The 13523-nt window shown below is 37.3% G+C and overlaps 1 protein-coding gene across 5 annotated transcripts in view; it reads right to left on the bottom strand.

Annotated features, from left to right (window-relative positions):
- The window catches only part of jakmip3 (Janus kinase and microtubule interacting protein 3), a 163117-nt gene extending 150414 nt beyond the window's left edge, over positions 1-12703 (bottom strand). For 2 of the 5 annotated variants that reach the window (XM_051922980.1, XM_051922982.1), the window contains exons 1-2: positions 12547-12703; positions 7286-7368 (exon numbers count right to left, since the gene is read on the bottom strand). The gene's annotated coding sequence lies outside the window, so the exon portion shown is untranslated. Of the gene's footprint in view, positions 1-7285; positions 7369-12222; positions 12411-12546 lie in introns of those variants that run through there. The other 3 variants (XM_051922983.1, XM_051922984.1, XM_051922981.1) reach the window with 2 other exon arrangements.
- Positions 12704-13523: the final 820 nt, after the last annotated feature.

The following is a 13523-nucleotide window of genomic DNA, read 5'->3' as shown; positions in this document are numbered from 1 at the left end:
CGTTCTAAGTCGTTGGGGGGATGGAATAGCCGGCTGCTGGCAGCTTGTCTTTATCAGTACATTTAGATAAACAAAAGACGCTGGCGGAGAGGTGAGAAGGGTTTTAAGAAGCGATTTAAGGTGGGCTGGATCTACGAGTTTTTTCGTAGGCTCTGGTAATTCTAGTGTTAAAGGAAGCCAAATATTTGGGCTACCTGGTGGGTGGGGTATTGTTAAACCACAATGTAATAAAATTGATGCCATCCTGAATTGGCCCCGTCCGATAAATAAGCGGCAAGTACAAGCATTTTTAGGACTGGTGGGTTACTATCGACCCTTTGTACCGCATTTTTCTGAAATTGGTATGCCCTTATCGAATTTAACAAGGAAACGAACACCTTTAAAAGTGGTATGGGATGATTCGGTTGATAAGGCATTCAGTGACTTAAAATTGGCCCTTACGTCAGCACTTTTCTATTCCTTTTATTCTCCAGATCGACGCATAGGCCACAGGATTGGGTGCCGTGCTGAGCCAATGCGTCGACGGTGCTGAACACCCCGTTATGTATCTCAGCCAGAAACTGTTGGACCGGGAGACCAAGCATGCTGCGGTGGAGTGAGAGGCCTTTGCGATTAAGTGGGCTATCACGTCATTGAGGTACTACCTATTGGGGCGTGAATTTACTTTGGTGACAGATCATGGCGCTTTACAGTGGATGTCTCTTCATCAGGAGTCTAATCCTCACATCACTAGGTGGTTTTTAGATCTTCAACCTTACCGTTTTAGTGTCACTTATCGTAGAGGTTACTTACAGGCCAATGCAGATGCTCTCTCCCGTGTCCACGACATCTCGGTGCAGGTCGCCCGACCTGATGGGTCTGGGCTTGGGGGGGGGTCATGTCACACACGTGCAAGTTGAAGGCAGTCAAAGAGCCTAAAGGTGAGTGAATTATCGCGAGACAGAGAGTCATCACGTGGTACTTACCTGAATCTCTCTCATTCTACAGAAAGTCAGAAGAAAAATAAGGATCTCCATTTCCAGGTTCAAAATGGCCGCGATGGCGTCACTTCCGGTCAGTCCCAATGATGTCACTTCCGGTTCCACAATCCTCCACTTCTGTCGACTCCTGATGACGTTGGTTCTGCTTCCTGTCTCCAATCGTCACTTCCTGCCAACCATTTCCTGCCAACCATTCCCTGTCCCATAATTCCTTGTCATATAAAAACTCCCATTTTGTGCGTAGTAAAGGGTTCGTTATTCTTTACAAGTTACGAATCAGTTTCTTTATTATTGTCTGGACAACAATTTACAGGGACGGCCCCCAAATCTTTTTCTGTGTTTTTGAAGTTTGTTTTCTTCAAGACTGACTTTCACACCAGGTACAGTGTTTTGATATTGATGTGGCTCAATTACTTTGCCTGAGAATGCTTGGCTCTCAGTTTAACAATAAAGTTTAATAATAACTTGTAATCAAAATGTTTTATCAGGTTTACTATTTAGGATAGTAGGCTTGCAGCACAACACGGTGTCAGGATTTAGTGTCATAAATGATTACTGCTTTTCATCATACACTATTAATTGTATTTCAGGATCAGGTAAAGTACATTTGAAGATGGAATCCTCACCATAAAACTGTGGCAATCTAGAGGAGTAGTTCCGAAAAAGGGACTAACAGCTCTTTCAACAGTAAGCTTTATAAGAAAGTGTATTAGGCACTTACTAAAGAAATACAAAAATATATAGTATGTCATACACTGTAGACAACTTACAAACACAGAGCAAACAGAAGCCAAAAGAGTCAAAAAGTATCAGGTATTCTCTGGTATTGGCTTCAGGATGTTTCCAGATAGAGACATAGGAAAAGGGATGTTAACATTCAGAAGCAGATCATGCCATTATCTGGTAATGTCCCACGCCTTCATCCCAGCGAACTGACACATTCCTTACTTGAAAAGCACCCTAGTCAGAAACTAAATATTTCTCATAAACTACTTACAAATTGCTTTTTATCACTAAGAAAGTGTGGAACTCTAAACGACCCATACAAATGCTCTTCCTTCTGTTCACTTACATTATTATGTGGATTTTTTCATGTATTAAAGTGTGTTTTGCTGATATATCAAACTACTGACCCGCCTGACATTTAAAAATCCTCCTTGCACAGGAATCATTGTATAACATAATCTAAGTTATTTCAGGCAATGCTTAATTAGCGTTTGCGTGCCCACATGCTACCTCCTCCTCTGCCTTGAAATTTCACTCTCTATGCATTCCTGCTTGGATCTCACTGCATGATTTACAAAATGTTGCTTTTCAAAATAAGTTCTATCAAAATGCCATGATTTAACCAACTAGACCTCAACATCGGGTGTGCCTTACTCTGCCTATAATTCTTGTGGTCAATGTTCTCTACTTCATGAGTTAAATGTTAACAATGAATGGGTCAGCAGCTCCCAAAGCATCATGACCAATTGTTCAAAGTATAATAAAGGTTAGTTTGTAGATCTGGGGGGAATGGTAAGAAATGCAGGGTCAAGATCTGAAGGCAAACAGGTTATAATGATGATCAATGAAACACTTGATTAGTACACAGCATGAGACAGACACTGTGTCACAAGGAAAGGGACACTTAGAACACATGACAATCAGAGGTCAAAACTTCAAAAACATGAATGCAGGCACTTTAAAAAAAGCAGATGGCAAAAGCCACAAATAGCTGAACATTGAAGGAAAAGAAGGGCAATTGTCAAAGGAGAATCTTGACACATTAAAAAAAATGTCTTTTTGTTTGTAATGCTGAAAAGATATTAGTATCCTAAGATAACACTTGACTGTCAACAGCTATAAAATGCAAAATCCTACGGGAATATTGATATTACACAAAGAACATGGGTGTACCCATTATACACCACAGAGGTGAGAGAGTGTTTTTATGACTAACCACCACTTGAATACAATAAGTTGCCTCTATAGTGTGTGGTAACAGTAAAAGTCAAGCATTTTGCAATCAACTCCACTGAACCAAAGGCAGGAGAGAGACTCAAAAAAGGCACGTCTTGAAGTCAGAAGACAATGAATCCTACATATCCAGAAAATGCACCTGAGCAACTAATTATTATTTTACTTGGCAAAATATGGGTTCTAAGCTTGGAATAAATAAATATAAGTGAAACTGATAAACAAAATTACAAATCTCTTCTGTCCACTTATTGTAAAATATCGTTTCAGTAGAATGTTTTTATTCATTCATTCATTCCTTTTCCAAGTATAGATGTCTAACTGATATTATTCTGTTATGCACAAATGTAAATGAGATGTAAAAATGAGACATTCATTAATTTAGCCAACCACCCTTGTTCTACCAGCCATGTTTAGTTCAGAAGCAGGGAGCCAAAGCCTATACCAGCAGCACTTATGTCCAGTTTATAATAAACAATATTAAAACAGAAATACATCTGAAAAGTTAATGAGCATGTAACTTTCAAGATTTGTCCACTTCTGAATCAATCTCAACCATGCATTTTTGAGATTGCACTTCCATTACGGACAAATATGCATAACCTTTTATATCAAAACCTAATCAAGTCTAAATGCTGGCTTCTCAAAGGACAAACACACTCATGCTAACACTCACACATACTGGGATAATTTTCAGAAGTCAATCAAGCCAAGGACATTCCCCTTATTGCAAATAAGTCAATAAACATACAAATTTCTAGTTAAGATACTACACATTGTTAGCTTACTCTCACCCTGTAGCCATATCTGATACTCACTGCCATGAAAATTCACACACAAACAAATATAACTATCAAAGGTTCAAATTAATATTATATATGCTTTATATCACTTAATTTCAAAATACAAAGAATCTATCAAAAAGTTTACATGGTGATATGATAATTATGAAATGTAACTGAAAATAAACATGGAAGATAATAATAACTCTCCACGAATCACCACCTTATCTTGCTGAAGATGTTTGGGTGTTCTAATGATCCTGGGAAATATGTTGTCAGAGGCAATTGCCCCTAGAGTAGTCACCAAAGGCAAATCAGTCTTATGTGAGAGGCCAGACTAATTGCCGTTCATATTTACCTCTATGAAAAGTCTCAACAAGGATTCAGTAACCACACAACTTCACCTAGAAATGGAAAACCGGGGCCCCACCCTGGAGCCAGGCCTGGGGGTGAAATTTGTCAGTGAAAAGCTGTTGGACAGGCCTTTACCTATGGGACCGGTCCACATACGGCCAGAAGGAGCGACATGGGTCAGTCCTCCAGTGGGCCCACCACCTGCAGGAGGAGTCATAAGGATGTGGTACATTGTGACTTAGCTGGTGGTCACAGGCATGTATCTTGCTAGACTGATTCCAAGCTACCAAACTAACTCTAGGGACATGGAAGGTGACCTCTCTGGTGGAGACAGAACCCAAGCTAGTGTGGTAGGTAGAGAAGTACCATCCGCCTCACCTCAATGCAAATCACAGGCCCTGGAAACAAACTCCCAAATCGGGCTGGAATCTATTCCACTCTGGAGTTGCCCTCTGGGGGGTGAGAGGCATCGGGTAGGTGCTCATAGCCCCCTGGCTCACTGCATATACACTGAAGTTTACCCGAGTGGACGAGAGGATCACCTAACTGCGACTTCAAGTCGGGTAGAAGTCTCTGACTCTTGTCTGTGCTTATATGCCAACAATTGAGTTAGAGTATTCAGCCTCCTTAGAGACCTTGGGGTGAGTACTAAAGGATGCTCCCACTTTGAACGGGATCGTTCTACTGGGGGACTTCATTGTTCATGGGAGCAACGACAGTGATACCTAGAGATGTGATTGGACTTCACTGCTCATGTGGGCAATGACAGTGAAAACTAGAAGGGTTTGATTGGGAGGAACGGCTTACACAATCTGAACCTGAGTGGTGCTTTGCTTTTGGACTTCTATGCTAGTCAAAGTTTGTCCACAACAGACACAATGTTTAACCATAACTGTCTTCGTAAGTGACACCAGAGCACCCAAAGCCATAAGTAAATGATCGGTTTTGTTTTTTATGTACAGAATTTCTAGGTGTAGTCAAGTAGAGTAGTGGTCCAGTTCAACAGCCTCATGATTGCATCTCTTCTTTTTGCAGACAATGTAGTCCTGTTGGCTTCATCAGGATATGTCTTTAGACACGCACTGGGGCAGTTTGTAGTCAACTGTTAAGTGTCTGGGATGAGGATCAGAACCTCCAAGTCTGAGGTCATGGTTTTCATCCAGAAAGAGGTGGAGTGCCTTCTCCAGGTTGGAGATGAGGTTCTGCCTCATGCAGAGGAGTTTAAGAATCTCAGGATTTTGTTCATGATTGAGGAAAGAAGGGAGCTGGAGATCGATGGCCATGAGCTTTGTGTAATGAAACAACTAGATTGTAGATACAAGCAGCAAAAATAAGTGTCCTTCACAGGGTGTCTTGGCTCATCATTAAAGATAGGGTGAGAAGTGTAGACATTTGGAAGGAGTACAAAATAGAGCTGCTGCTCCTCCACATCAGAAGGAGCCTGTTGAGGTGGTTTGGGCATCTAATAAGGATGCCTCCTGGACGCCTCCCTGGGGAGGTATATTGGGCATGTCCAACTGGGAGGACACCTTAGGGCTGGAGAGATTCAAACTCTCAGCTAGCCAGGGAACCCCTCAGTATCCCCCTAGAGGAGTTGGAGGAGGTGACAGACAAAAGGGATAAACCCACGACCTGAATCCAGATAAGTGGAAGAAAATGGATGGAAGATAATAATAAAAATGAATGAGGTCTCAGTTTTATTGTCAGATCTATAACAACTTTAATAACTCAAAGCCTCTACTACAATAACTAAAGAAGGTTCTTCTTCAAGCCATCTAGTAGAATTAACAGTACAAGGTGGCACAAATATCATTATTCAGATTCTCTCCTAAGCAGCCTTATTTAATACCTTTCAGTAACTGGCCGCACCAATTTCAACATTACTTGAACACAAAATAATACACCACACATTCATAATAAGATAATTTATGCTTAAAACCTTCATGATGAGTTGTGTCAAGCTCCATAAAAGTACTATAAAAAGATCTGTTACCCTGTCCTTCAATATTTTTGACTCTTAACTTTACTGGTGAAAGCCAGTAAAGGCGGTTTACATGGCAAAAATAGAATGAAAAAATGTAGTGCTTGTTAAAAGGTGCAGAAGAGTAACAGGCACTGTGTTGTTTAGGGCAGATGAATAAGCTTATTCAGTTTGCATTTGATTTATGGGTTTGGGGGGGATTTCATGTCACTAATGTCACCATTGTACCGCCATCTCTTTTCATTATGGGTTCTTCAATCACCAGTTTCTTATTTTACGTACTACATTATCAAGTATTCAGTCAAGCAAATAATAATTGATGATAGGCAATACATTTTCTGTATTACAATAAATAAAAATGACTCTAATGTAACACACAAGTGTCTAATAAAAATGCTTTATATTCTTTAAAGAACTTTATATTTGCAGCAGAATCATAATAATATAGCTTTTATTAAGATCAATTTTACAGCCAAGCCAGCAAGATTCTTTAAGCATAATGTTTACACATATTACTAACTGTGCAGCAGGAATTCTGAATGGTTTGAACTGGATCTTATTAAATATTTAATGCTGTTATGCCCTGGAAACATTATTTTTTTTAATTTAAGCTGAGCAAAAGAAAAAGCTAGAGCCTATATAATTTTATATGTTCAATAAAGAAAAACTTTTAGTCAGCTGAAACATTTGTGAATGTAAATTAAAAACAATTAAGTTACACTCACAATAGCCATGCAGAATTTATAAAACATTTATTCATTGATTTCCTGAACCCACTTAATTCAGGTTTGTGGGAACCCAGATCCTATCTCAGAAAGCAGCACAGGACTGGGCAAAAGGTAAAAAACCAACAGAGAAAACATAAATATTATATAATCAAACACACACTAATTCATAGTGCAACAGAATTAGGTACATCAACACTAAAATGTTTCTTATATGTTTACAGATTTATGGTATAAACATATTTTCCCTGTTGTTCTGTACACTTTACATTAGTTTAACTATCAACTCTAAATTGGCCCTGTATGAATCAAATTGGCAATGTGAGTGAGTGTGCTCTTCAATGGACTAGTGTTAAAAGCCAAGACTAGTTCCTAAATTGTGCCCAATGCTGCCAGGATAGATTCCGTGTCCCTGTGATGCTGTAACATAAAATACGACAATGACTAAAACAAAAAACTAATTCTCAAAAAACACAAAAACAGCTTGACAAAGCAAAATTTTACCTGCTTATTAACTTGAATTCTTTCTGCTTTTCTCTTGTAAGTTCGGCAGCAGCCTCTACTTTCATATTTTGCAATTTGATACTCTGAAAAAGTAATTGGTTTTGTATTTATAATGTTAATTGGGAACAAACTGTATTCAGATGCTTGTATAACAGAAATGACAAAAATAGTAATACTGTATAGTTAATTATGTTTATGCATTTAGAATATAAAAGTAAACAATGAAACTCATTTTCAAAAAGACTGGGGTGACTATTCAAAATCAACTGAACTGGAAGATACTTGCTCTATGATGTAATTATTTAGTGTATTTACTGTATTTTAATACATATAAGCTTCCAGCAGGGTACCTACCACTTCCCAGAATGTGGTCACCAGATAGATTCCCCAGGGGAAAAAAAAGTATAGACCCTAACCAAAATCTCATGGACTAAGTTGACCATGGGGAGTAACTATGCATAAGAATGTCTACTTCAAGATGAACTTCCCTAATAAAGCACAGGTGCACTTACTAAAAAAAAAGTTCCCTAGGGGAAAACATTTTGGAGCAAAACATAGCCTTTTGTCTGCCCCTATACAAATATGGAATCTGTACAAAATGTGCTAGAGAGAGATTTAACAATGTGTATTTGCATACCAGACAAGCACACATTCAGCTTTATATATCTAAATAAATAAAACAGTAAGTTGTTTATATGTATATTTGTGTGTGTGTTTTCTCGCTAATCACATGAAAACCGATCAAATGATCTTCACAGACTTTTTCATGTGTGTTGCTGTTGGTCCAATTTAAAATAAAGCCTAAATGGTGTATTGGGAAGAGGGGATGTAATGGATGGGGCAACCAAAAAATAGTGCTGACACTGGGACTACAATTCCCATCAGGTAGCAGGAGTGCAATAGAGCTGGTGGGGAGATATTGACATCATCAAGTGCAATATTTTCTACCACCCAAAGCAGGATCTTATGTAAAACTACAGGCATAGCATTTTATTCTCAACTAATCTGGATAATGACTTGTCTAAGAGTACGTCTTTTTGTGGATTGTGTTTAGACATGTTGAATTTCCAAAGGACAGGCAATGCTGGTCACTTTGGCTATTTTGAAATATATATATATATATATATATATATATATATATATATATATATATATATATATATATTATATATATAATATATATATATAGTATAATTTTTAGCCATATTTTCACTCAAATATTTTGATTACGTATTTTTGTGCTGTGACTGTATGGTGGTTACGATCTGATGAAGATGGGAAAGTTTACATATTGCAGTACCGTGACGTTCATATATTTATTTACAGTATTATGTTGAAGTTATGGGGTGAAAACAAATTATCTGCAATACTTTCCTCACAAACACTAATGCATTTGACTCAAAAACAAATATTTACTACAGAAAGATTCATGTTGCACTTCCAGAAGCCGGCTAACACTTTAAAAGAAACGAACTCACATCGCGGAAAAAACAGTTTAACATGATATTTATCAACTACTCTCAATCAAACAAGGTCAATTAAAGTTTTCAATTAATTACAAACATAATGGTAGAATAGTCAGCAATGCTGCCTCAAATTCTAGAATCATAGGTTCAAATCTCTGGCTGTGTGGAGCTTTCAATTTCCCATGTCCCTGAGGACTTTTCTCCAGGTTTTCCTCAAGTTTTAAAAGACTTGCAAGCTCAATGAAATGACACCAAAATCTTATATGAATGGGTGTAGATGTATAAGCAGCCCCTACCCAAGGTTATTTCCTGCCTTGCATCCAGTGCTGCCAGAATAAGCAGAAGCTCTCCACAACTTAAACAGATCAGGCAGGTTAGGAAATGGATGGATGAAAACCAAATTACACAAGTGCATTTTTGGAATGTATGAACTAACTGTGAACTTAGGTACTGATGTAATTCTGTACACAAACATTGACTGTATTGGGTCTGGAAGCTATAAAGCAGCACTGTTAATCAATGTACCTAAATTAACAGACTAGTTTAAATGACACATCATTGTGCAGGACATGCAGAAACATCACACTACTGATCTACTGTTTAGGTAGTCAATATTATAAAAAAACACCTTGGTTTTATCACATATCATCTTTGCTACTCCTTATTATGTTTCTTTAAAAGAAACTTTTAAGTGAACTACAGCCCACTGTCTCTCAACCATTATCAGCTAAACAGTTAACATCAGCAGTTTAAATTAAGACAAAGCTTTCTGCTATTAGGTTTGGCTTCAGGCTTTACTACTCTACAACTACACTGCCCCTGAAATGATATTCCTCTTGGAAGGGGTCATTCAGGTGGACATCACATTCCCCCTTTACAGAACAGAAGTATTTGCTAATATGTGTATTTTAAGTCAAATCCATATGAAATAAATGAACTACTGAAACATCAGAGAAGCAGAATATATTTCTTTACTTTAATAAAATTAACATTTACTACAACTCCATCACAGAAATGTTTTGCAAAATATTATTGCTTTCATATGAATATTACCTTTGCACTTTGACAAGCATTAGTAATATTGCCCATATTCTTATTACTCTTATTCTCTGCATAGCTGCAGTTGAGTATCTACTCGCAAACGATAATAATAAACAGTAACACTTTATATTCTCCTAGAAATTAGTTTGGGACTTTACTTTCTTTGATCACATGAAATGTGAGTGAAAAATATGAAGGTAACTGAAAAACATAAAATTTAACAATAATAATTTGTACACTCATCTCAAGTCTTATAACCAAGCAGTTATCAATTTTACCACCTTTAGACACTTAAATAGACTAATGTCTTAAAACTTTAATTTACTATTTTTAGGCTTTGTATTATATAATACTATAATCATTTACTCTACAATTAGTTCCATAATGATGTCAATACCTTGTTTCAATTGAACTGAAAACTCCAATTTGTTTTTTTAAAGCAGTGATATTTATACCCTCTGAACTCAACTATACCATTCCTCGAATTAAACTCTAAATGTCCATATTAGGTGGATATTAAAAGACTATTCATTACCAGTCAAAAATATATGTAAAACAATCATGCAGTATATCTGAGTATACAACAGCAGTACTGAACTTTTAGCTCAATTTATTACTTTCAGTTGTACCTTTTTCTTGCCTTATTGCCAAGAGGTCTTCATATTTTGGGATACATGTCTTTATCAATATCCATAAAATAAATCAGACTGCTGCTTTTGTAAATTAACAATGTTGATTTTGCTATTCATTATTAGTAGAGTATATGGGTGCTTCTACTTGGAATTTGTGTGTTTTTCCTTTACAGCTCAAGCATGGCATATCACATTTATTGTAACAGACAGTGTGCAGTCCATTCCTTACTTGCCACTAGTCATTTTTCCAGTTTACTATTTTTGAAGAGCAGTACGCTCCCTGGAGATATCTCATATTCTCTGAGATGATCTCTAATGGGTCTGGCATGCACAGCCTCACACAACCTTTTGTTTGGTACAAAAGGATAAACCAACTATCACACATACAAAAAAAAACAAAAACACTTGATAGTCAAAGCTGAATAGCTTTACCTGGGTCTGTCCTTGAAACCTTTCTAACTTTTTTCTGACTGTAACTGTAAATTGTGAATGCTGTATAGCAACGGTATCTACCACTGTTAGCATGAGATGTTAATAACTTTTTTTTTTCTAAACACTTGGTTCCAAACAGTTTGAATCTTATACAGAGGATGAGCATGAGTTTTTTCATGGCTCTTTCTTGAAATTTATATTTTCTTGATGTTTAGATTATATTTACAATTAAAAAAATATCCAGTCCTAAAAAGTGCAATTATTTACATTTTTCCTAATTCAATATCAAAATGACTGTCCATGATATGAACTCTACACAAACCATTTCATTATCTTAATTTAAGATAGATAGATAGATAGATAGATAGATAGATAGATAGATAGATAGATAGATAGATAGATACATGCACTATATGATAGTTACATAAATATGGTAATAAATTGTACAAGTGTACAAAGTGTTCATTTCACATAATTAATTTCCTAAAATCTGTAATTGGGAAAGCTTCAAAAGGTTAGTAATTTAATGCCTTAAACATAAGAAACATATTTTGGTGACCACTGAAAGCGTGTAAACAGCAAGGTGCACATAATGCCGGACAAACTTGATATGTCATGATTATTGCCGCATAAATGCATACTACGAGAATAATGATCTGTATTCCAAGGAAAATCAATGACTTTTCTTATTTTAATGGTGCTTTCTGCTATATTACTTCACCGCAGCGATTTCCCGAAGCGGAGCACTCGGTGATGTGTATCAGAACAACGCATTCTTTCATGATTGCACTGTGCATTTTAATCAGGCTGCACTTCATCATGAACCCCTATAAATTAGAAAGAAAACGACCTTAATGGACGTAAATGGTATTCACTGGATGACATGGAAGCAGATAACCACAAGACTGAAAAGTTCTCGGCTAACGTAACAGGTTAAAGCTTGGCAAACTCCTACCCAAATACACAAATTCTATTAAATTGCCTTTTTTTCCACATAGCGCTCGCTTCCCGTTAAATATGTGCAGATATTTCTTGCGTCTAACTAATTAAAGTATTTCTAATTGTGCAGTCACGTCGTTCCAAATCATGACACGTATCTCATATCAATAGTATAATCTATACAATAATTTTAATTCAATCTGCAGAACGTAACTGTCATTTAATTAGATATAATTTCACTCGAGTATAATTCGAGGAAAGGCCTGTCTCTCCGACACATTTCCCGTTGCATTGCAGATACACAGACACATAACGTTTTATTAGCGATTTGTCTAGTCTTTTTTTTTAACAAACCATATACAACCTCAAGCATGCAAAACCCTCTATCTGTCAAAAAAAGCCAAACAAGTCACAAATGTACACCAACCTCACGAACAAGATCCTTTTTTAGGCTGAGTGCTGTCTGCCTGCTTTACCTCGGAGCTGCTCTAGTATCTCAAGTAGGACCATTTACTGTATGCAGTAATGTGAAACCTTAACAAAAATCAGTAGGCACAGCCCTCTCGATATATAAAAGGGGCTTTACCATTCCTGACACATCATATAGCAATGGAAACCAATACATTGTCGATGCACTGAATCCAGGGCTGTGCTCTAGTTTGGTTGAATGATGAAAGCGCTGAATAATGATTCATCAAAAATAAATCCCTGGGACGCATTAAAAATCAAGCAAAGCTGATAATCTTCTTACCATGAACACACCCCCCAAAAAGTAAGGATGAGGCCAGCGGAAGCAGGGGCAGGCTAAGGACGTATTTCGCGCAAAAACCTGCAGTTTCCCAGTGATGCGCTGTGAGCTCGTCTCCCTCCTGGGAGTATGAGCTCATTGCTCGCCTCAAACAGCCGCCCCTCAGCCATTGCGGTGTCACTGCAGCGAGCGGCCGGGTGCACGCACGTCATCAGGAGAGCCGGGGATCCACCCTGACAGGAGAACGGCGGCGGCCCGGATTATGGCAATGTCATGCAAGGGCTTATCGGCTTCACACATCGAATAGTCGTCTGGGACCTGGTTTTTGAATGGCTGCACATTAAACATCTGCATATACAGCATATGCAGTATTTCTATCTATCTATACATACTATATTGCAAATACACTATATATATGTACAGTACCTAGCCTACAGGACATGTGTTCCAGCGTTAATGAAATTATAAAGGGTTCTTTCAGTAAGTACACTTCTTATTGCTGCATCTATCATTTTTTTGCATTCATTTTTTAAGTAGCATTGATTCCAACTTTATTCCTTTGGGGACATAGGAAATGGGCATCATAACTGTCAAATAGCCAACCCACACACATACCCTCAAAAGTTTGACAAACTTTTGAAAACAATAAAATGTAAAAATCTAAAATTGACAAAGATAGAAAAGCCTTAAATTAAAGCCTATGCATACTTACTTTACAACTACCGATATTTCAGACTTCCTAAACTTGTCATTTTTCAAATTATTAAATATATTTTCAAACAGAATGATGTCTATATCCTTTTGTTGATAGTAATAACACTTTAAACACTTCAAATGAAGCAAACTATGACCATGAGTTTGAGAGCCACATGTGCTCTGGTTTTGCTCCCACATCCCTAAAGATTTGCACATCAGGCATCGTGGTGATTCTTAATTGGCCCATGTTTTGGTGTTACTGTAGGTCTGTACATGAATGGGTC

Source organism: Erpetoichthys calabaricus, chromosome 2, assembly GCF_900747795.2.
Source record: "Erpetoichthys calabaricus chromosome 2, fErpCal1.3, whole genome shotgun sequence".
Lineage (NCBI taxonomy): Eukaryota > Metazoa > Chordata > Cladistia > Polypteriformes > Polypteridae > Erpetoichthys > Erpetoichthys calabaricus.
This window is presented reverse-complemented; position numbering and strand designations above follow the sequence as displayed.